Raw genomic sequence first — 26,601 nt, forward strand, 5'->3', positions numbered from 1 at the left:
AAAGTTTTTCAGGTTATGGGCATGACCCCCCCCCCCCCCAAAAAAAAAATGGCCTTTATAGGGAAATTGCATCTATTTCTTAATCAACTCATTGTGCAAATATACAGGCAATGTGGGGACTTTTTATAATCTTTGATGTACCTTCTCATAGATGTCTAATAAAGTTGTGTGCAGATTGGCCTGATTCCATGACTTAGGTTCGATAAACGTTAACTTCAACGTAACGTAATGTAACTTAAGTTCCAACATGCCAGTTGCGCCGTTCATTTTCATATAATGAACCTATTCTTGTTTTCTTCCATAAGAATGCCACTACATGTATTTCTACTGCTATCAGATCTTTCATCAGTTATAGTCAACTCTGTGCCAAAGTCAAATTTGTTGAGACTCAAGAAAAAGCTTTGACTTACAATGCATTCTTATATTTCAGGAGTATACCTGTATGGCAAGGATCATGGATTCATTGAGTATCGTTTGAAGACCTTGAGGAGCTATGACACCACTCATCACCTCAGGCAGAGAGAGAGAGAGTAGTTGCAGCTCCCACCAAGCCCCTGACCGAGCACCATTCCATCGTTAGATTAGAAGCCCAATGAGAAGAGACAGCTACCATCGGTGTATAGGTCTAAATACCCTTGCTTTTTCCTCTTTTGAGATACAGTATATGCTCCTCTGACGTTGGAACTTACATTCTTGTTGAAGAGTCAGCCTCATCAGGCTCAGCGGTAGTTTAGCATGAAGCTGTTACCAGGATGTACTGCAGCACTTCAACATTAAAAGTAGAACAGGGCTCGCCGATGAAAAGAGTTTGTTGTATAGAATGTGTGATTGTTAATGCTTTAAATTGTTGATTGTTGTATATACTATTAACTGAAAATAGTTTTGACTTATATAGTCAAGAAAAAATCTCCTCTTCATGGCCACATGTTAATCAATACATTCATCTGTAAGGTGTTCCAAGCATATGAAAGAATGTTTGGCCACACACAGCTTGGCATTCCGCATGATACGAATCTGGCTGCGCTCATGATTAAGCACCCCTTCTCTCCAGGCAATTCTGACTTGCTTTAATAAAACCTTTTTATGGTCTAATATTCAAGAGAGAAAACTGTTGACAGACACTCGTATGTATTTTTTTTTCTTTCCCTCATTTTTTTTTTTTTTTTTTTTTGGGGGGGGGGGGAATGCTACAAATAGCAGCTAAATAGTAGAATCTTCCAATGGTCATCCATGCTCTTGGGATGAAGATCATGTCTCCATGTTGTGATTAAGTTACCACATACATTTGTCACCCCTTTGATGAACAGTGATGCAGTACAATATGCATGTGCTCAAATTTATTGCATCCATCTTCTTTGGAGTAGAGGGAAAAATCTAAAAAAAAAAATAAAACAAAATTGATGGGAATCATTGATCCCTAAGGTTACGGGACCCAGAGTTATTTTGTACATTTTCACCTTTATGTAATTGATGTACTGTACTTTGAAAAACTTGTGGGTAGAAGCTCAATTGGTTCAACTTCTTTTTCCACGAAACATGTGCAGCCCATCATTGATAAATCCACGGCATTAGAGTAGATGGAGCCAAATAGATTAGTTCACTAATGTGCCATGTCAAACTTATGGATAATTCTTCCTCGACCTCATAACAAATTATTAAGATAACCTGCAACTGACAATCATATTTTGTTATAGAGTGTTAGCAGTGATGTCATAATTGCCCACCATAAGGCTGTGTTCACATAGAAGTATACTATTTGGGTATTCGGGGCTCGTTTTCGAGGGCACGCGAATAGCTTGAATCGAACGATAGGATTTCACATAAGAGGGCACTATTTGAATGTACCGAATAGCATAGAATAGTGTAGCAAAGTGGGAATTGAGCTTGTTCGATTTTCCTGCAGCGTATACCGTCTCACGTTTATGAAATAATGACAATTTTGGTCTAAATTTGCCCTTTAGCAAAAATAAGCATGTAGACTGACATTCTGATGCAGTTTAGAAATTGTTAATAAGATTTGCTGGGATGTAGGAGGAAGAAATCCTCACTGCATGGGATGGAAAGTTGACGGTGAGGGTGATGGTGTACTGGGTGCCCGAATAGCGAATAGCGAATACCGTATACCGTATACTTCTATGTGAACGCAGCCTAATGAAGTCAATTGCCTAAACTGACTAGAAATCAAGACTGCATACAAAAGCTGCAGCAATGATTACTTCAGGGAAACCTAAGGCAAAAGAACACCTTTGTTAGAGAGGCATGCATGAATGAATATTGATCGCCTTTGCTATGGAAGCCACCATTATGGTGGCCAACATGACGTCACATGAAATTACTCTATAAGAAATTCAGTTTGCATGCATTAGTTGTTGCTACATCTGGCAAAACTCGGAAGGATTACAAGTGTTCAATATTGTACAATGATGCCTTATTTAGGTGAAGAAGATCAATGATATGATACATGTGGTGTCAACTGTATTGATTGCGATTCTTTTTCCATAAATAGTAGGCCCGGTTGGGGGGGGGGGGGGGGGGGGGGGGCTACGAGCCCTCCTCCCCTTTGACATTCCATGCCAAATTTCATGAAGGCATGATTATTTTGGGGGTTATTGATTGTAATCAATAACATAAATATTTTCATGCTGGACGTGCCGCTGACAAATTTCATAGAAAATGCAATGAAAAACAAAAAGTAAGAAACAAAGAAAACATGAGTAAATAGAAAAAAATAGATACTTCAGAATTTTTTGATGGCACAGTTTTTTTCTCTTTCATTTGCTATGGACGCTAGTAAGAATATTTACACAAAAACAAAAAATTTGCCTTTTTGGAACTTTAGTTATGGCAAATGGTCTGATTTCATGCTCAAATTAGCATAATTTAGCCAAGTGACTTTTTTGTTGTTGAAAATCAACATTACCGTTTTATAGATTATGTCACAGGCAATTTGTGTGTGGATTTTGTAATGATCGCACGGTTGATGGCCGAGGTCTGGGGGGTTTCAGGGAGGCCCCCCTCTGGCTCTATCATCTACATAAATACCCCACCTAAAGCCTACTTAAAGTCAAGACCATGCTTCTCTGATTGAGTATGTTTAGGTATTTGTGCAATGTACTTGTAGAGCATCACTGTGTGACATGACAGAGGATCCAAACTTGATTAACCATGCAGTATTGAAAATTTCTGTAATTTTGTCAATTTTTCAAAGCAATCACAATTCCTGGTACATGTGTAATTGTTTTTGTATCCTAATATAGATAATGGTGACTATACTTTGCAAGTCTTTTGTAGCTTATCATTGAACATGCAATAATTATATTCACTTGTAGTCGAAAATTAAACATGTTCAGGAAGGGTACTTGTAAAATTTTTCACGTTTGCACAAACTTTATGAATTTGGCATATTTTCGGGGAAATGTGTGATGCTAATATTTGAAGAGTTTGTTCGCAAAAACCGATATGTCCATTTTTGAAGATTTTGAAGTACGGTCTCTGTCATAAAGTACAAAATAATACCTTTTGAATTATATATTGGTCACTACATATAAAGGTACATTTTTGAAGTTATCAAAAGAAGCAAACATTTTCTTATTATTCTCTGTATTTTTCTTGACCTTTAATCGCAAATATCTCCATTTGGCACATATGGACTTATCAGTTTTTGCAAACAAATTCTTCATTTGTAGAGCTTTGGGAATGACAGCTAGAATAGCATATTTACAAGGACCTTGTGATGATTATGGTGACAGTTGTTCTTAAATGATAAAAATATGTATAATTATTATTGGCCACATAATTCATGGAAAACCAGATACTCAGCACATGAAGACTTTGTAATGGTTTGTAATGGTGTACTGCTCTGTAGTTGAAGTTTAGATATTTAAAGAGGTTTATTCCTTTTTTTTATTTCAGGTGATCCAGTGGACATCACACATTTATTTAATATAGAGAATCAGCTCATAAAAAAAAACATATCATGCATAGCATTTAGTACATTATCTTCTTATATCCCCCTCAATGCTACTTAATGAAAGAATAAATTAATAAGAAAGAATGAAAAAACAGCCAATTGGATTACTAGCTTATATTTATTCAGTTTCATGTATTGATCCAGCTCGGGTAGGAATGACTTTCAAAACTGGAACACAAAGTTGGCAATGCACTGGGCTACCAGTGGTGGATCGTTGGCTTCAAAATACATGCATTAATATTAACAAATATCTATATTACGAACGTTGCTTGCTGTTTTTGTTTGTATTAGTTTGATTGGTATTCATTATTCCAGAAATGGCTCCAGACCACCTAGATTATTCCCAAATTCATCACCATTGTCACTTTTTCTTCCAGGGTTGAATAACTAGTGCACTGAGTGCTGTGATAGAGATATGTGCTCATGTAAAGTGTAATTCCGTTTGGGATTGAAAAAAGATTGAAAAAGGATTGAAAAAAGATTGAAAAAGGAGTGAAAAATCTCCGGAGTTAAAGAAGAGTGAAATAAATAGGAGTGAATTGAGAGTGAGAAAGGAGTGAAAAACGACTGACAAAAGAGTGAAATACGTCAGGAGTGAATTTAGAGTGAGAAAGGAGTGAACATCCCACCAAAAACATTTCCGTCTTTTTTCACTGTCTTTTGGAGTGAAATTTCTGTTCACTCGAAATTCACTCCACTTCTAGTGATCCTTGACGTCACTACCAAGGGGAGTGAAAATCGAGTGAAAATTCACTCTTTCTTTTTTAGAGAGTACTGCAAAGGGTTGGTCATTACCTGCAAGCAGAATGGCCCAGTTAAATTTCGGACGCATTTAGCGCATATTACAGAGTCAGACATGAACTCTCAGTTGCAGATGATGTGATAGTCATGCGCGGAACACAAGTGGTCATTCCAAAAACGCTTCACAGCGAGTGCTACAAAGAGCACACGAGGGACATCCTGGTATAGTAAGGATTAAACAGAAATGTCGCGCAACGGTATGGTGGCCGGGCATAGACAAACGCATTGAACAGCACGTCAAGGATTGTGAAAGCTGCTGTTAGAGCGAAAAAGCAGGCAGCGCAAGGGCCGCCCCTCTACAAACCGTACCATGGCCGCAAAAACCCTGGCAAGCACTTCAGGTCGACATCTTCGGTGAAGTTGTTGCCGCTCCACACCATGAACGATTTCTGGTCGTTGTGCATGACATGCATAGTAAGTGGCCGGAAATTGCAACTACTGGTACAGTCACTACGAACTTAATCATCAACATTCTTAAAAAATCTTCACACGATGGTGACTACCAGAGTCGATCACTACTGACAACGGTCCGCAGTTTGTTTCGGACCAGTTTAAAGCATTCTTCGCCGGATATGATATCCGTCACAATTTGACATCGCGATAAATAGAATAAGTAACCAGTGAATCGGGAAAGAGAAGAGGTAAAAATTATGTCCTGTCCATCTTCTAGCTAAAAACTGGGAAAGCATATTAAAATAGCACGATGGCATTATCAAAGTTCTGAAATTAATCCATACATCGTTCTTGCCCTCTTTTTAATTCATTTGTCGTTTTTTCCCCTCTTGGGGGGGGGGGGGTTAAGAATACTTATTCTTCTACTTTTTTTGGGGGGGGGGCATGAAGAATAAAATTATGTTTTTCTACTTGTTAACAATGTCGCTCCCTGACACACTTGCTCCTCCCCCCCAGTATGTAGAAATACATGTTTGATGTCGTTCATAATTATGTAGATGGTCACTATCTTTCAATTGATAGCGTGACGAAATTACAACCGCCAGTATGTTATTTTTCCGTTCATGGAACACCCTGTACAGGTGATTGACATGTAGATGGCGCTGTTTATCCTGTCGGTCTCGTGGGCTTTCTTTGCTTAGTGTCGGTCTCGTGAGCCTTTTTAGCTTAGTGTCGGTCTCGTGGGCCTTTTTTGCCTACTGTCGGTCTCGTGAGCTTTCTTTGCTTAGTGTCGGTCTCAGAATTTATTGCTTAGTGTCGGTCTCGTGGGCTATGTTTGCTTAGTGTCGGTCTCATGAGCCTTTTGTGCGTAGTGTCGAACTCATGGGCTGTATGACTCCTGAGTCGTATAACTCGTGGGCTGTATGACTCACGGACCTATTATTGATGTCGGTCTCGTGGACCGTATGACTCGTGGGTGTCGGTCTCGTGGGATGCTCCCGTGGACTTTTGTCATGCTGAAAATTCCCGTCGCGGAAACTTCGTCTGCGGAGGCCATGCAGACTCTGCTACGTCCATTAAAAGTTGTTGCTGCGCTCTCGATACGCTGTAGTTCTTGTTGCGTCCAAGCAAAAATTTTGCCTTGAAGCGGTGGTGCGTCAAGGCCATTTTGCTAGGACGCAGCGAGAACTCGCGATCATATGCGTAGTGCCGTGTAAAGGGGTATTGCTCATGTATGTGGTAGTCTCGGCGCAGACTCCTTTACGTCTAAAGGTCTGTGTCTTCAAACTATACCCTGTATACCCTGTGACCCAGGAAAGTTTGTAGCCGCACATTGAACTTCACAAAAGAACCCCCCCCCCCCCCACACACACACACCAACATACATTAACACATGAAATCAATTTAGGGCCTATATACCGGTACACAAAACATGTCACGTTACAGAATGAAGGTTTCTACAGTCGTGATATCTTGCACATTGTGATCTGATCGGGGTGTTCCGGGGAGAGATCCGTGTTGACGTCTTGGACATCCTTGGACATCCATGTATGTCCGTGTAGATCTGCGGACATCCAACACGGTAACCTTTGGATGTCAAAAACATCCGACGTCATCTGGGGATTGCCGTGTTGGCAGAGCAATCCGGGATGGCCCGTGTAGCTGCCGTGTTTGTCCGTGTAGACGTCGCGCTCTTCCGGCCTTATCCGTGTAGCTGCCGTATTGATACCGTGTGTACAGTCCCTACCAACGCTCGTAGACACTCCAGCGAGGTCGAAGCTATCCCGGATCTCCCCGGATCAACGTGCAGATCCTTGAACATCCGTGTTTATAAGTGACTGGGGTATTTTGAATGTTTTTTTCATGGATACCATAGACGAATCTTCACGTGGGAACACTGAAGAGATTTTGAAATTCTGAGGTTCTGCTTCAATGGCCATACAACCTGGGGTGGTATTCTGAGACCGTTTTATCTCTGTTGTAAGTCTGTTGTAACAAATCGGTATTCTGAACACCGTTTTATCTCTGTTGTAACTTGTGTTGTAACTTGTGTTGTAACTTGTGTTTTATCTTGCGCACTCTTTGCCTGCGCAAACCATTGTCTTAGGATATGCGCACGCGCGTAACAGTGAGCGCAAACCTACGCACCCATTGGATTACACGGTATTCTGAGAACTGTTTTATCTTCTGTTGTAACTCTCACCATGTGCAAATTTATGCTTCTGAGATGAAACAGGCTGGAAGGTGTTTTAACTATGTTATAACTTTCGTTTTAACTTCCGTTTGATTGTGATATAATTCATTCACTCAATATTGTGGTATGCGAGTTCAAAGTAAAAAAAAAATATATAAAAAATATAAAAAACAATGCATGTACAGAAAGGCAAAAGATAATGCAGTTTGATAAAATGTAAACTCATTCCACAATACAAAATGTGGTAACAGTAACATTGCAAGTACATACGCGTACCATAATATGCACATATTAGATAAAATAACAAACAAACACTTGAACAGAAAGGTTACCGGCACCGTCGGCAATTTGTTTTAAGCACTATTCATTTAAAAATATCTCTCAAATATTATTTTTTTATAAATATGCTTAAATCAATTCAATTGAATTCAATCATAGTTTATTTTTGTAATCACTGAAAATCAAAACATAATAGAAAGTATACGTGTCATGAAATGATATCGCTTAAACATTTGCAGAAGCCACTCATGTAGTATGCGAAATGAATTATACACAACTACATATAGGAACAATGCATGTATTCTTCGTAAGCGTTCGAAAAATAACTTCAATAATGGAAAATAGCTATCACCTAAAAAGCAAAGCTTGTGGGACGTGGATCGCTAGATAAATAATAAGTAAACAATATATTATTCATTATTCATACTATTATTTTTTACAGCTTTTGTCTTGAATATAGATTATCTACGTCATTTGTAAAGATATACATGTAGTTATTTTGAGATACGCTGGTCGGGAATAATGAAAAATAAAAATAGAGTATCAATGCTAATGCCCAGACAGTGTTCATTAAATTGTTGTACCGGGAAAATATGACAAGGACGACACACTCGTACGGACATTCGGTTACCCACACACATAGTGTTACCGAGAAGAGAGAAGACGGTAACAATACAAGTCTACGAAGAACAAAAGACTGGAAAAGAGGAGGAGAACAAAGAAGATAGTCTGCATGACAGAACACGCCTAGTGTTGCTACATCAGGACAGGTGAAAGCTTAAGTATGAATTAAAGCAGTTTTAAATTATCTATAATTATAAGTAGAGAGTAAGTGTTTTCAGAATTTGTATTTCAATATGAGGAATCTGGGGGAATCTTTTAAATTGTTATCTAGATTATTCCAAAGTCTGGGTCCGGTATAAAGAAATGTAGGCCTATTTTGGGCATGTGCGGTTCTCATTAACGGAAGATGGAATTCGTCGGATCGTCGTGGGATAGATATGTACATGACTGTTTCGATGCTTTCACTATCTTCACCAATAAGAATTCATTATCAGTACCTTTGGGTGTTTCAAAACCAAATATTCAATCGCTTGTTCTACGAGAAATTTCAAAAAGAGAACATTAGTGTATTACATTTTTTCTCAAACATCAAGAAGTCAATTAATATTCAGAATGCCGTGAGTGCCGTTAACGAAAGTGAATAGTTAACGAAAAACATATTAAAGCGTGATAATTTCCCATTCCCTAAAGGAAAATCCTGTATTAAGATAATAATAATAATAAAAAATAATAATAATAACAATAATAATAACAATAACATGACATTGCAAGGCATAGCTTAATTTAGAAGCGTCCAGTTCCCCATTTTAATCAGGAATTTTGGGTTCCTCTTATGAACGCCATCATAAACAAAATTTCAACTAAAAAGACTAGATCTGAGATATCTTTAATTTCGAATCCTCTGCCGCACCAACTATACCTCAAAACCGGTAAGAAAGTATTTCAATCTTCTGTTGTAACTTTATTTCATCTCTGGCTCTCTTTATACCTGCGCATTGCATTGTCCTCTTTGTGCGCACGCCAGAGAATGAGCGCTTGTTAAAACGCGCAAAGTTAAGCAAGGCGCATTTGCCCAAGGGAGCAATCTTATTGGTCAAAATGTCTTAGGTGCTACTTCTAACATAATTTCCTATTGGATATGATTATTTGGATGGGCGTGGCTTTCACGACTTACAACACCGCTAAAACAGTTCTCAGAATACCGATTTACAACTGTTTTAGCGGTGTTGTAAGTCACGGACTTACAACAGAAGTTACAACACAAGATACAACAGAGATAAAACGGTGTTAAGAATACCACCCCAGCTTATCTTTTATCATGTATCCACCTTATGAGACACGATAGTTTTAATGCTTGTTTGTAGTAGACTTCAGTAATATATCAAATCATGCTTCATTCTTTGAGACTTAAAGACCTAATAACATGGTTTAGGCATTTTTTTCTCAATGATGTAATAATATTAAATGTTAAATTCTAAGTAATTCTATGGTTGTGCGGGGTTTTTTACTGTTCTGAATTTTGTTCTATATTTGTTAACATAATCGATGCAATTTCCTCGGTTTTGGAAAACTTGCTATACTTTCACCGCATGCGGCGCACTATCACTTCTAAATTGTGATGACGTCTAAGAACGGAGTCGTTTACGCGCGACCAGTCTAGCCGTAGCATAGCCAGCGAGCTAGCAAGGCTATTCCAGCGCAGCGCAGCGACAGCCGCGCCGGCCGCCGGCGGCTGCACTGGCTAGCGCTGGCGGGGGAGCGAGCTGCTGCAGCTGCTAGCGAGCGCATAGCAGGTGCTGCGCTGCACTATTGTCATTGGCTAAGCCTTTAGACAAAAGAATATTTAATGAACTGTATCGGATTTAATACTGCCAATAATACAGATTACAACTGTGGTACGCTTGGATATCCATTATTTTCGGCAAACTCGTGAAATAGGCTCCACCACTGCGTGTCTGTACTAATGGTAATACTACGGCGACTCGCCTGTTTCAGCCCCACCGTGTGGCGTTCATCTCGGTAGGTACAAGCACGGCGGTGGGGCTGCCTTCCACAGTGAATACTCGTGAATGCGGCGAAAATGACTTCATAATATGGCCCTCGACTAATTTAACGGCCAATTTAACCATAAATACAACCCTACCTAACCCTAAACCCTAGGAGGACCTACCCTTGCTTGCTATAAACGCACGGGTACGGTGCACGCGCACTGCGGTGGGGCCTATTTCACGATAGCCCCACCACCACTGCGTGTCTGTACTAATACTACGGCGACTCGCCTGCTTTATAGGCCTAGACCTACTCGTGAATCCAGCCCCACCGTGGCATTCATCGGTAGATAAGCACGGCGTTTGGGCTTCCTTCCACAGTATGATTTTTAGCATAAAACAAAAACTACTCGACCAAAATTGACGATCATTCTTGGTATCGTTTTTCTTAGAAAATGACGCATCTAAATTACTGATCATATTGCAGAAACTGACTATGGGAAACTGGTTAGGCCTTTTTTTTTGGAGCCACGACCCACCCTGTAACAACATATCCCATAGCCCCGGAGACCGCGCCGCCTGGCGCGGTCCTGGCGGCTTCCCCGCAGTTTCGCTTATGTGAGCTCCCCTATTGCCACATGCGGCGACTTCACAAATAAACAATAACTAAATTTCGATAATGAACACAGTAACGATCAGAATTGAAGTATAGATTACTTCATTGGCTTGGTTCTTCTCACCAATTCATCTGGAAACTGCAAAATTTTCCACATTTTTTACGAGTAAGCGACCTGCCCCTTGCTGCCATTTTGAACGTGTATCCATTTGTACGCATCTACGCATGCGTAATTAATGACGTCATCGGTAGGGAAGCTCAAGGATATGAATAATGCATAATTACTCAGTGCATAATTACAAGGTGAAATGAATATGCATCAAACAGTTCGTTTTCAACGTTTGCAATACTGTAGTACAGTACTGTATCATTTTGTATACAATTACACGGCTGGCTTAGTTACAACTACTAACAGTCTAGTTTATATAGAATTGTGATTTGAATCACAGCAACATGGATGCCATATTCAGTGAGATAGAGGAAGAGGTGGGGTTTCAGTTTTTCCTTGTTTTTTTTCCCCATCGGCCGCATCGTCGATGTACATAATACAATTGTAAATGAATATTCATGAACTCAGTGTGCATGATCAAGACACTATTATCATTATTATTATTATTTTGTAAGCGATTCAAGCAGCATTACTGGAACACATTTCTTCGGCGTATTAAGGGTACGGAAAAAAAATGCCAGCAGCATGTTGTTGTTGTTATTTCATTTTTTTTTTTGGCGTGTATCATTCATTTATGAATATTTACGTCTGTAGCAAGTGATACGTAGCCTTTTGTCAAGGCCCTCTCACTGTATGGTGTGGAGAGCCAGTCGAGTGGGGTAGCGCTGTGCGCTCGGATGGACTAGCTTCGCTCGTCCGTTCGCTCTTCAGTTACAGCGAGAGGGCCTTGACAAAAGGCTAGCAATACAGTTCAAGTATTCTGTGCGCTTGTGCAAGTGATTGTGAATTCTGTGAACATCGGTGAGCTGCTTATAAGACATCATTTTGTGCATCACAAGCAATGAAATGCATCAAACAGTCGCCGATGATAGTCATTTAGGTTTCATCGACCCATGTGAGTATTCCTAGTAGTTTCTGTTGAAAAATTAAGGAAATATAGCGCCGCAAAGGCACCCGTTTGTTCAACATTAAGATCTTGAATGGGACCACGGCGCAGCCGCCACACTGCGTGTGGCGGCTGTCGCAGTTACATATCCCCCTAACCGTTAGGCGTTAGAGTGTAGCCTCTGTACTACTACCAAAGATTCTGCTATTACTAGTCTACTTGACCTAGTGCCGTAGTGGTAATAGTACTACTACTAGTAGTAGTACCAGTAGACTACTGCTACTAGTAGACTACTATAACTACTAGTAGACTGCTATACTAGATCTACAACTAGACTTGTAACTTGTAACTTGTAAGCGCCGGTCGACGGGCCAGGCCACGGCCGGGACGCTCCCGCTTGCTTGCTGCGGCCGGAGTAGCCGCTCACTTTGTGAGCGAGCTGGGCCTGTACTTCTTATCTACTTACTAGACAGTTACAACTTACAATGTCAATCAGGTAGAATACAGTATATCCTTTCTAACGTTAAACTATATGGGGGCATACCAGACATACCACTCTGTATATCCCAGGCGATCGTTTCCGTGAGGTCTATTCTCGGGCTTGGTGCCATGTTCATACGCTCTTGCACTGGCAGCGGGGGAGATGCAGCTGGTTCATATCGGTAAGGTGCAGCCCCACGATAACGTTCTGGTTCATCGGCTGCCTCTCCCTCTCCATCTTCCCCTTCAACTTCATGTGCCTCCTCTTCCTCTCCGCTATCGTCAGAGCTGCAGTCTTCATCATCATCATCAATGTCGAAGTTTACCCATATAGGGGAAGACATTATGCTCGAGGTACCAGGTATCTGTGCAAGCTAACTTAGTGATAATGTACGTGGTAATGCGTACATGTCGACAGTCAGTGTGTCGACCGGGAGCGCACATCCCGCGGGGCCCGGGCCTGGCCGGGCTAGCTATCGTGTACGCGCGTGTACCAAGCTTAATCTGAGTGCTTGTGCTGAGCGGCGTCTGCTAACTGAGCACAACTCCGTGCTTATACGTCATCAATCGGTTCAGGGGTGTTGGTCACGTGACTATCTTTTTCGCAAAAGCTGCAACGGGGTCCTCCAAAATGTGATATTTGGGGGAGTTTCTAGAAGCGATAAAAACCGGAACGACACTGACAACATATTTACATTGATAATCATGACATATATTTTACATTTCTTTTGCATATTAAAACATTTTGCAAGCATTTTATTAGGTCTTTAAAGTATGAAATTATGTTTGATGTTTCTATGAAGCATGTGTCAAGACTGGTCAGTTCATAAGTTAAAGACTATGATTGGAACATGTGCAACGCTTGTAGTCCTACATTTTAGTAATATAAGAAAGCTTAAATGCACCATGCAGTATGCTGCCTGGCTTGCTGTGTCATTGCCAGGGTTAATGACAACCAATCACAAGCATTAAGTACATCGCAACTCTATATATGGTATGTGGCAACCTGAAAGTTGATTTTTTTTTTCGGGGGGGGGGGGGACAACGTGTTCCTTATATGAGGAGTTGAAAAGAGTGCTGATATAAACACATGGAAATGCTCTCAACATGCATGATATCGTGAAAGAAAATAGTAATACTAGCATGTCAACTTTGTGTGTGATATCCACGGTAAATGACAATCATACTCTCTGTTACAATGTATATGACACCAAAGGTTGAGTTTTGTGTGTGGGGCTGGGGAACTGAAGATGAAGTATCTCCAGAAATTAGTTAACAAAAGTGCTGAAAAAAAAACCCTCCGAGAACACAAGATCAAACGTATTCTCTCAGACTGTTTACTTAAGTCAAAGAAAGCTAGCATTCAATAGTGAAGTTTCTTATGTGATGTTTTAAGGATGTTCAGAAACAGATACGTATAAAATACATTTATTTCGGACACCACAATTACTTTCGTTACTCTTATACATATGCAGATATTTGTCCAAAACTATGAGGGGACATACTCTATTGAGTATGAGAATAGATGGATATCAATCCTGAAACCATACCTTCCCCTACATGTAATGCAATTTAATCTGATTCGGAATTTCGAGAGTAAAGAAAAGCAAAAACAGCAACAAGAACAACAAAAAACGTTGCCAAGAATGCTGTTCTGCCTGCCTGTTTTATACTTTAGGGGTTGATTTCATCAGCCACAAAAAAAGAAGAAGTGATTTTGAGGTTTTTAAAAGAAACTGATTGAAGGTGTCAGACTTGCTATTTGCATCTTAAAGAGGATAAACAAGTATGAGAAAAATAAGTAATCCAAGAATATCCGACTTTCTTTTGTTGACATAAACTTGATTATAGGAATGGTTGATAAATCACAGTGCTGAAAAAGGTTTTTAAATATGTTTTATAGCTGGCCTTTATTGCTTTTTGGTTGGATTAAAACTGAAGCCGACTCAAAATAAAGGGCTTATTTCAATATTTTTTTTCCTGAAAAGCTATATTTGTGTCCCATATAAGGTAAATAAATCATGATGAAAAACTAAGTAGGCTGTGTGGCCAGTATATCATAATGCATGTACAACTTTCCACAATTTCAAAATCTCTTCAGTGTTCCAGCTTCAAGGTCAAGTGACAGAATCCATGTGTAACATTCGAAAGGTATGAATGAACAGCTTGTAGGTTTGAAACTTATTATTACTTTTTTACGGTATCATGGCGGTAGAAACATATTAACTAGACATGTTTTGTATACCGGTTATGTAGACCCTATGTACATGGAGTCATGTCGGAACGTATGTTTGCGTGTGTGTGTGTGTGTGTGGAGGGGGGGGGGGGGGTGTTCTTTTCTGTCTGGCATTTGTGGCTGCGAACTACTCTGGGTCCCAGGGTATACCGGATAGTTTGCATGCAAGGTTGCAGCTCATTATTCCGAAGGTTCGTTATTCCGAAGGTTCGTTATTCCGAAGATTCGTTATTCCGAAGGTTCGTCAATCCGAAAATGTGATGAGGTGTGCTATTCCGAAGGTTCATTAATCCGAAAATGAATTAAGGTTCGTTATTCCTAAGGTTCATTAATCCGAAAATGAAACAAAACTCGTCGTTCCGAAGGTTCGTTACGGACCCTATATCACTTCGGATCAACGAACCTTCGGAATAATGAACCCTTTTTCATTTTCAAATTAACAAACTGTCGGAATAACGAACCTTCGGAATAACGCCACAAATGTTTGGATTAACGAACCCTTTTGCATTTTCGGATTAACGAACCTCTATAGGTATAGGGAATTGTGTGTTTCGGATTAACGATCCTTCGGAATAACGAACAGCATCCTGCATGCACAACCCCCTAGGCGTCAAGGAGTTTTGAGCCAAGACTGCCACACACACAAAATGGTACTGTGCATGTGACTGTTGGGGGACGCTACAGTACAGGGCCTATGGGACAGTGTGGTCTTGTTGTAGACTCCTTAATGACAAACAAGGGTTTGTGCCTGCGAACTGGAGGTCTGTCGACCCCTTTCCCGACCAGAGATTTTGTCAGATTTTACTTACTTATTTTATGTACACGAACAGGACGTTCTTTTAGACCAAGTTTGGTCCATGGGCTCGATGAAGTGAATTATTCCTACTGATGGGCCTTTTAGGGGTCCCTGGGGAACGAAATCGCCCTAAGGGGTCAGGCTGACGAGCATCTTGCCAATAACTCTGTGGGGCCAAACCTTTCGAGCCTTGTGGGGTAAATTGACCAGCAGCCAGCTCAGGCCTTACAACACTTATCTACTTATCTTACTGGCAAGACAGTAAGCGACTATAACGCCACTCTCACTTTTTTTCTTGCAACTTTATACAGTTAAATAAAAGAAATATATCATTCAGAAGGGTGTAGGCTCAAACAAGAGGGGTGAATAAACTCAAACCTGAACTTTATACCATGCTAGGGAAATAGTTATGAAAGTAAAATATCCCATTGAATATTCATTAGCCACGAACGACCGTATGATTAAAATAAATGAGGTTGAAAGTTTCTCTGGAGACGGACAGCACTCATAAACAACAATTCATTTCGAGAAAAAATATTCATTTCAAATATATGTATACTCTTCCCATGACTTTTCAAGTCGATACACCAGCTGTGTCACTCACCACTTGGCCGCTGTGAACCATGTACATAACCCCTGCATTGACATGTTGAGACTTATACGGTGATAGGCTATATTCTTTCCATCGTTTTCCCACTGCTCTTGCAGCCTCCTCAGTTTGACATTCAAACGCAACGTCAACGCAGAAATCCTGGTCATCACACCTTTTCAGGACATCAAGACTTAGTTCTTTCAGTAAAGCTGAGGCGAAGTAGAGTGGGTAGCGGAACACTAGAAATTTACTCAGAAGATCGTTTTTTAGCCGCTCATACTTGATACGATCAACGGCGTGTAAATTTGCAATGTACCGCCCTGCAGCATATTCCTGGAACAATCTATTAGGAAACAAAACCGTTGATTCGAAGAAAGATTGAATGTTGTCATCGCGTCGACGGTTCATGTCGATGACACCCCTTTTTATTGTCAAAACCCCTAGGTCGCAACATGTTTCTAGGGCATCCCGACACTTCTTGAATCGTTTTTCAGGAAATGAATAATTCTGTTTGAACAATTCTTTCAGTGCTATCTTACCTATATCTTGGATTGCCCTATTAACTTTCTGCAACTCAGTGTTTTCATTTTCTAAATGTTTACGTTCTTTTGATATGTAGTGCTGTTTCAAAAAGGATATCATACCACGACAAAATTCTGAGAAAGTTTGCAGTTTTGTCATTTCTTTTTTTTCCTCTTCACTGACGTCGCCCCACATGAAGCAAAGCATTGAACAGTAAATGGGAAATGGGGCCATGTTCGACAGGATGTCATAATTTTCCTCCATAAAATTGATCAAACTTTCTGCAAGAGCGTCCTTATCTTTGATCCGAAAGCACCTTCTGATGTAAGCTGACATATTCTCCTTGTTGAATCCGTCTACACTAATAAAAGTGTAAGCTTCGGCAAGATCCTTGTTCATCTTGAATTCATTTGTTCGCGACGGTCGTGTGGTCACCATTACCCTGCATTCCTTGTATTTATTTAATGCCAGAATGTCAACGACTTCACTGCTTTTCTCTTCACCGATGTTTCCGTTAAACTCGTCGAATCCATCAAGCACGAGAAGTACTTTATCATGATTGGTTGAAATATAATGGTCTATTAGGGGGGCTGTTGCTGCATTTGAATCAGCGAGATATCCCTTTATAATACCACCAATACTTGTTTCCTTCTTGACCTCCCGAAGAGGAATTACGATCACCATGTCAAGATCCTTGAGAAGCCTTCCATGACACCAGTCCCATGCGATCTTGGAGCAAAGCGTTGTTTTACCGACACCTCCCTCACCCTCGATCAGCAGGCGCTTTGAACGTTTTCCACCTTCTTTTCCACTTTCTACCTCGGTCAAAAGATCCTCAAAAGTGATTACTGTTTTATGCTTGCCATGTTTGTCTTTGAGACTCAAATCCGTGTAGATTGCATCCAATTCAGCACCATTCGCATAGTTGAGTGGATCCACCGTGACCGTGCACCGTGACTCACGGTAATACTCTTTAATTTCTTCTTTGCACTGCTGTACTTGTTCCGTTGTAAGCAACGGGGCGATTGGTACCGATCCTTAATAGAGAAACAAAATAGACCAACAAAATAAATTAATGCATTTCACACAACAACGTACATGTGCATGGATTTTATGTTATATAATCATAATAATAATAATGATAATAATGGGATTTTATAGCGCATATAAAAAATGAATGTTCCATATGCGCTTTACAATCTCATCACAAAACATACTGTAATTAACAATTTACTTTCAATACACACAAGCATGTACAAAGGGAAAAAAAATCAATTTACAAATAAACAAGTCTTTGAAAAAGATTTGAATGAGACCAATGGAGACGACTGACGGATATGTTGTGGTAGTGAGTTCCACAATCTTGGGGCAGCAACTGAAAAAGCAACTGAAAAAGATGTATGCTATATACATGTGTGTGCAAAAATGTGTGTTTGTGTGTGTGTGTGTGTGTGTGTGTGTGTGTGTGTGTATGTGTAAGCGGGCGTGTGTGTGTGTGTGTGTGTGTGTCCCTGTATCACAAATCATCAAAATGCCCCGGTAAGACATGTATTTCTAGGAAAGGGCAGATTCTAAAAGAGCCGACTTAAGTTTCAAAATGATTTATATGACAAATGGGCTTCCATGTCCTTTTTAAATATAGGAAGGTAAGCACATACTATGGAAAAGGGTGTACTGAGAGAAAGAAAAAGACTCTGAAGTATAAAGGGAGTTTTCAAGGGTGACACGACATAGATGGCTCCGGAAAATTGCGACAAATGCTCAACGACAAACGCCCAGCGACATTTGCTCTGCCGGTATTTGCTCCGAGGATATATACAATTTATCATCCTCATTTCAACGATTGAAAAATTTAAAGGGTACTGATATGTTTTTTTAAAAAGTTCCAGCAAAAAAAAAAAATGTATGTATATATATATATATATATATATATATATGATGCTAAAGACATAATTAAAAAAAAGTTTTGCGGTGAAGGGGGAAATGGCTCCCTTCAACGAGATTTTTACTCTTTTGGACCTTTGTGGTCTTGTGAATGGTGTTGGTCCTAAATAATTCCACCTTGACTATGTCTTGTCGCAAAGAATGGGGAGAATGGAAACACTTCTTGAGATTGTGACAAATCATTTGATGTAATAGGTTTCGTCTTGAAGGCCTATGTGTGTTGAAACTTTGTTGCAATTCACGTTGCATCTTCACGCCGTCTCTCTGCTGTGAGCTTGTCTGTCACGACTGCCATTGTTCTTGACTGATATCAATAATAATGTCTCCAAAGTTAGTGTCAGTACTCTTGAAAGACAGTGAGGATTCCCTTGGAGTCATTTCAGATGCCGTCGAGCGAGATGATAGACAGGCTAAATCAGCAAGAACCACACCTTTACCATTCAAAATTAAAACTGCTACAAAGAAAACGGATCAACCTAGAATCAACCATTATGGATCTAGAAAACAACCCTACCAAGGACGAGAAGACTGCATCCCCGCAGAAAAACAGAATGGATGACTTACCTTTACCTTTATGGGACAACAAAATGAGTATTTCAGAAGAAACAACTTGACAATCTCGAAACTCCACTTGAATAACCTGAAATACCGATATGCCATTGTCTGCAATGTAGCGCGTCGAGTATGAGTCGATCTCAGCATTCCTGATATTGAACGGGGCAGTCACCGTTTGGGAAAAAAAAAACGGAGAAGGTAATCGGGGTCGTGGAATCAAGTACAGTGAAGCTCTGCTCCTACCGTGTGCGCCAGCTGCTAATTACGAATCGTCGTAAGCTGAAAGACTCATATCCGGTATTTCAATCCACGAAGAATTGCCATCAAAGAATCTCTGAGAGACAACGGCCAAGAAGAAAACAAGGTGACATCTGCGTGGCATTCCGAGGGAAGCATATTTGTGACTGTATAAAGACAAACTCCAGGAAAGCAACCAAACACTTGATAATCTGTGCGGCTGACCAGAAAAAGATATGAATTTTAACACACGTACGAAACATAATATTTCTGTCAGAACTTGAATCATACATTTATATAACAGTCACAGATTTATAAGCATATTCATACAAGTCTCCGTGGTTTTTTTTTTTCTACTTCTTGCATTTTTTTTTGTTGATTAAGTCAGACATGCAATTTATACATTATCACACACAATATATCTATTTTTAGACTTCTAACAAGCCTTTGACTAGATGAAGCATGTCTTGTAAAGAAAATCATTCCCTTACAGCGTACGTGCAAAAAGCCTAGCAATGGTTGACGAATTAAAGGTCCAACAGATTCCGATATCTTACACATCAACGGCTTTGACTCGTAAAAGAATATAGTTGATGTTGCGTCTCACAAGGCTATTATATAACTTACATTAACGATTTCCGCGGGTTCTATGATTAAACTATCATACACACCTTGTGTTTGCTCTACCCCTAACCACAACAGTTTGATGAGAGCAATTAATGAAGTTAGATATACAACACAATAGAAGGAAATGAATGCCCACTATCATTTTTTTTTCAGTATTAATGATTACATATCTACTAAAAGCACTGTTTTCATTTCTGCTTTATTTTCAACAATTATACTGGAACAATGAAAATCCATGATCTTTAAGAGGGAGACAGCAACTGTAAGAAGAGCTCGATGTTTACATTTCCCTTCCCAAACTGTATCGTGATAACATGTCACTTTAGTATATAAGCCTACATTGAATGTAGCAATCTTTCTACATCGACCTACTGCCAGTATGGTCAGGACTGACTGTCTTCTGATTTACTGCTTTCAGAAAGATTACCCTATAGCACCTCCCAGTACTACATATCCTTATTCATTTATGTTAATCTTTGTAAGTGCTTAATATATCAGTGTAATGACTAACCCGATTGGAAATGTGTGTCAGCAATCCGAACTAGCTTGGCTCTCATCAGAGCTCCTCTTAGGTCCGATCGAAGTGACGAAGGGCTTACACGCTCACTCCACTTACGAAGCATGCAGAGAGTTCCATAGCTCGTTTTTTCATTGTTTTGAAAGTTAGTTTGTCTGAAGTTCTTGATTTGTACCACACTGAAGCCCAACTCCTTCCCAAGGTCATCGATGGCTTCATCATCTGGGATATCCCTGGCAATGTCTTTCAGAATGGGGTCAAAATCATTTGACTGTTGTGCAGCCATCCTGTCAAAGATTAATATGAGATGTGTTAACGTTTTCTTTTCCTTATTTCTATTTATTTCAAGAGAAATATCAATGTCTAAAATTTGATTCCTAAACCTCATGCAAAACATGTTACATCTCCGACTGATTTCAAATAGGCTCTTGTGTCAAAAATGAAAAGTAATTATATACATTGCATGTGCAACATTGGACACTCAAGGAGACTCTTCTTATTAAGATAAGACGTACACTTTTGCCACCCTGAGATTGATGACATGCCCTTTAAATCAGTTTGCAAGGGACAATAGAATTCCATTGCAAGTTGTTTTCTGCGAGGCGAAATGGATTTCGTTCCTCGTATTTTTTTTTTGTTTATTCCGTAATCGTATCACCAACCGCTATCAGGGTTTCATCCAAGTATTTTTAATGACACATCATATTTAACTTCAGCAGACCATACAGACAGCACAATCATCACGTCAAGTAGGCCTACACCATTCAATAGGCCAGCAAACTCACTATATTATTGCTTAAATCACAGAGGTGGTCTTTCCTTGTACCTCCATGCTTAGATTGGAGATGCAGAGATCAACACACACAACTATCATTAAAGATCAATAACATATAGCAAAGCTATGGAGTTTTCTGTTTTGCTCTTAAAAGTCAATGATATTTTGATCATCAACGAACAAACTTTTTTTTTGTGCGTGTGCGTGTGCACGTGTGTTGGATTTCCATGTTATTAGTTTGACATGACGCAACCACGACGTATTTCTTGATTGTGCAACCTTTCCTATCTTAATACTAGCTAATAGGCACTTTGTCGATTCTATAAAGTTAACAAATTTATTTCAAGTTTCAAGAGCAAATTGCTCATTTTCTTGTATTTGTTTCTTTTTTTCTGAGGTATCCGTCAAGTCAGACTGTTGTTTTTGTTTTCTTCTTTATCATACTAGAAATAAGTGTAGAACTTGTACATGTCCAAGCAAGATGCTATGGTTAAAAGAAAGTAACAATGCGTGGATTCTATCCAACCGTAAATGCTAATACCCCCACTTGTTTAGATAGCATTATTGTTTACATTTTTATTTCGGACATGCGTAAAAGAATGGAGTCGTCTCTCGTCAAATCTCGTGGCAGAAGTGTCTTTAAAAACCGTCTTTGGTTATGTTACAATTTTGGATGAGTTTAAGGCCAGGAAAGAAAAATATACAGGTGATGAATCATTTTGAATGAAAAATATTGATAGATTGATAGATACTTTATTTTCTGCAAATCAATATATACATACATTACATAATCATGGACATGGGAAACATACAAAGTATATTTTAAACAGAGTCATTTGACTTGCATAAACAACGATATAAAAGGAAATTAATGATATAATATCACATTAAGCATGTCTATGCAGCAGGGATTACAATAACAATATTATATTTAAGAAGCGATAATGCAGAGGGCCGCCATTGTAACAATTGCTTGAAAAGATGGCCGGCCCGAGGAAAAGGTAGGGACGTATTAAATTCGTAACAATGCAAATTCTGCTGCGAAGATAGCAGGGGAAAATAAACTGTGATGTGTGATGGTGGTGAATGTGCGTGAAACACCCAAACTTGTTTAATCTTTGCTGAAAACATACGCTTCAAATTGTGTTGTTATTTTGTTTTCTTCCTATTCGTTTTTGTTTTGTTCTTGTTCTGGTAAACTAGGTACAAATATCCATGACCAAGCTATCAACGTTCAGAGTAATAACCCCCTGAATGATATCCAAAAGATTTTACTGTCTGAAAGAAATATTCCGTGACTATAATGCTATATCTTACCTTCTCTCATCAGACTGGAGTTGATGATGGCCTCGCTTTGCGTCATTGGTGGGCTGTCTTTCCCTCTTTGATGTTGAGGAAGAGTTATTACCCATGGTTGCTCGCTATTGACGACTGTGGTGACTTAAGATACTATAATGCCGACAAGTAACGAACACGAGGAAGGACTGGTGGAGATGGTAAAGAGTGGTGACAAGTTCGTCCTACCGGCGATTCCCCATGATGATCTAGCTACAGTTTAGAAGAATACGGGTGTGGTTAATAAAAGGCCGGCTTTGTCCATGGCATGGAATGATAGACTCATAAACATATTCTATAAGCTGTTTTGCACCTATGTAATTTTGCTATAAATCATTGTTTAAAAAGAAATTATTTGAAAAAAAAAGGCAGCTAGCTCAACTCTGTCCCAGTGTGAAAAGAATTGAGCCTTATCTCTCCAGGAGAGTTAAACAAGGGGGGCATAGCCACTTGTTGTACAGTTTAACCATGATGTAAACAGATAAAGATTGAATTATTAATAAAAAATGGGATTGCGAATAGCCAGATATCAATTACAGTTAAAAATGGTTTTATCTTACATTCAGGAACATTTGGAAAATTACAAAGTCTAGGCACTCATTATGTGACCCTGCATCACAAAGTCAACAAAAAGTCAATTTGAGTTGATTTTACATGGAGACTTAAAGAAAAAAAAAAGAAGAAGCTACCATTCTTCTTCCTTATTCTAAGGTTTGGGATCATAAAGTAGATGGGAAAGTGTGTGCTTGCACCTTTTTTTTCGGGGTTATCCCAGTAGACCGACACCCACGAGTCAAACAGCCCACAAGTTCGACATTGAAAACAGGTCCATGAGTCATACATCTCACGAGTCAAACAGCCCATGAGTTCGACACTAGGCAAATAAAGCCCATGAGACCGACACTATTGAAAGTGAAAACAGCCCACGAGTTCGACAGATACAACACGGCGCGTAATGTGTCGGTCTCGTGGGCCTTATTGGCTTAGTGTCGAACTATGGGCTGTATGACTCGTGAGCTGTATGACTTTTGGGCTGCATGACTCGTCGGTGTCGGTCTCTTGACGTGCACCCTTTTTTCTACAATCTTTTTTTTTTTTTTTTTTTGGTAGAGTAGTGTGATTAGGTATGTCTTACAGGCACCTTTTCATTTCTTTTTTTTATTCTTGCTCATGCTCCTCACTTTCAACTCTAACAACTTTTGAAAAGGGCGGTGAGTTGGCTCAGTCGGTAGCGCGCCTGCCTCACGATCACGCGGCCCGGGTTCGAACCCAAGTCTGGACTGAGCAACGTCGTGTGTAAGCATACCGTTTCCTCTAGCAAGAGGCAAAACACTGTGTCCCTCGGATAGGACATAAAATGGAGATCCCGTGTGTGAGAGAGTAACAACTCATGCACGTAAAAGATCCCGCTTTATTCATTCATCGCAAAGAGCAGGGTGTTTAGCCCGGTGAAGTGGTCCCAACTCATATCCAACTGGACCCCATGGAAGACCAGCTAAACGTAGCTGAATATGGGCTATCCAGCCATCTTCTCAGATGGAAATGAACAAACAAAAGATGATTCTACTGCTTTGAAAATCGGCGTTCATCAAGGACAAAGTGTGTTTATGGAAAGTGCCAAATTTGAGCTTTTAGTGAAATCAACACCCTATTTATTGTTATTGCTCCGGTGGTTTACATCATTATTATCTATTTATTATTATTATTATTTTTTGTGGTGTGTCCCATTTATCGCACAGCTAGCACGGCTTGGTAAAGATTAAACCCTTGGAGAAACTTTGCATTTCAGAGCCTCCTTTCTCAATTAACACTTTCCGGAGCGTACTATTTCTTTCCAATATCTAGATAGGTTTGGAGCGTGCATTTAAATTGAGTTATATATCATTTTAAATATTGGAGTGCCTAGCCACTTTTTGTTGGTTTTGTGATGCAGGGCCATAATAATATTATGCACTTTATCAAAACTCCTCACAAGAAACAGTCACACTACAATAAACTTTTGCTTTATAATATTTTGCAATGGGATTCCATTATATGTTTACTCATTATCTTCCTATCATACCGTGCATAATGAAGCAAGGAGAAAAGAAGCTACTCATCGGAACTGTAACTTGAATATTGGAGAACAACAAGGCACCATTAATTTACTATGTACTAACATAAATTTCCTTTTCAGAGACGTTGTGCTTTGTATCAACCTTTGTGCAATCAATATGCATGACACCTGGATTAAAAACTCTTAAGATAATTTAAAAAAAATACATTTTCTGGCTAGTAAAGTACAACTATTTGGTTCTATTGCGGCAAGGAAGTACACACTTTACACCCATAATGTGAAAAGATCATTAAGGGTAAATACACAATGATTCATGCCATCAGGAATTTGCTGGTATTTTATTCACAACCTCAAAATGGACATTTCAAGGGTCAAAACGAATGGTAAAATTATGCATTCCTAGGCGTACTGGAACATGAGTTTGTGGATGAAAATTAACTTCTGCAAGGTTAGTTAATCTAATATTTTCATATGTATTGGTTTTAAAATGGAAACAGAGTAAAAAATCAACATTTTCACCGTCACAGGAACGACTACTCAAAATAGGTAAGCTCTTGAAGTTTATAGGAGATTTCATTTTCATTTCTATTTTTTTCTTTAAAATAAACGCATGGAGTACATCCGCTAAACACCCGCGTCATGCTTTTCGTTCATAGTTTTGTGACATGGTGCTCTGAAATGAAATATAAAATCACAAAGAAATTGTTACCCCTTGTTAAATTCTCCTCTGACTGTATGGTTCAACTCTCCTCAAGTGGCTATGTAGGTACAATTTCCCTCCGCTTATCAAAATCAGCAAATCAAACGTCCATCAAATGTATCAAAATGAAAAGCTACAATATGAACTGTAGATTTCACATATATCACAGACTAACCAAATGCTATCATGACTGTGAGTAATATGTAGGATAATACTTGAAACTCAGAAATTCGTTTTTATCAGTCTTTTGATTTTTTTTTTGTTATCTGTGTCTTTGCTTTGCTGTTCCACTTCTGTCAGTGATGTAAACCACTATAATAACAGAGGATACGAGAGCTTGCACTTGTGAACTCTGAATACAAAATTGTATTTGATTTGATTTATTTTTGTATTTTTCACAAAACTTAGTATATACAATTTAAACAATTTTCAAATACTATTCACAATATATTCAACACAAAATGAATATGAATATAGTCATATATAATGTACCAAGCATGAAAATTAGTTAAGGTAAATTATAATCATACAAAAAGTATTTGAAAGTCATTGATTATTCAATCTAACCAATAAATAAAAGATCCAGGAAATCGTCATCTTAACCTTAAGCTTGAATTTGATGGCGGCCTCTGGAAAAGCACATTACTTAGAGTTCATTACAAATAATTTAATACATATGAAATTGTATAACCGAATTGTATTATCAGAGCAAGGGTGAGTTAATGTGCCAGTGTATATGTGCTATTAAAAATAACTTGATTTATTTTCATGCAGAAAATTAATATACATAATGTTAATGTATGCATATCATGTATGGACACGAGTCATGTAATGGAACATTGTGGTGGAAAGAATGAAATGTATTTCTTGGCAATTATAAACTGTCTCCGCACAACGTGTTTTATGGTTCCCTCCAGAAAGTTTCAGATATCGATTCAGAATTAATTTAGGGATAGATTTCAAATCAAATAATAAAGCACATCAGAAAATAATGACAATCGAATAAAAAAAACCCAGGAGAAAACGTGTTATTGGTTTTCCAATTTCATCAGATTTGCATTCAATTTAATGATGCGAGCATTCATTTTCGAACGAATTTGAGTGATCATCGAGATCAACATTCAAAAAGCTAAGTAGTTTATTCAATTTGATTTCATCAGCATTCGAATTCCTGATTTTGTCACATAAACGTGTAAACAGCGCTTTCAAATTAAAAATGCACGTAAAACGCATTCAAATTCGCACCAGCACAGCTGCAATGAACATTAAAACCCAAACTGCTGAAGGCCACGTTAGTGGCCCTGAGTTACATTTTTTGTCATTTTGTTATTAAGAACAAGTATTTAAGTGAAAATTTATGCTATTGCAC

Source organism: Diadema antillarum, unplaced genomic scaffold (genome assembly GCF_040938485.1).
Source record: "Diadema antillarum isolate AM-2024a unplaced genomic scaffold, OU_Dant_1.0 seq00001288_RagTag, whole genome shotgun sequence".
Lineage (NCBI taxonomy): Eukaryota > Metazoa > Echinodermata > Echinoidea > Diadematoida > Diadematidae > Diadema > Diadema antillarum.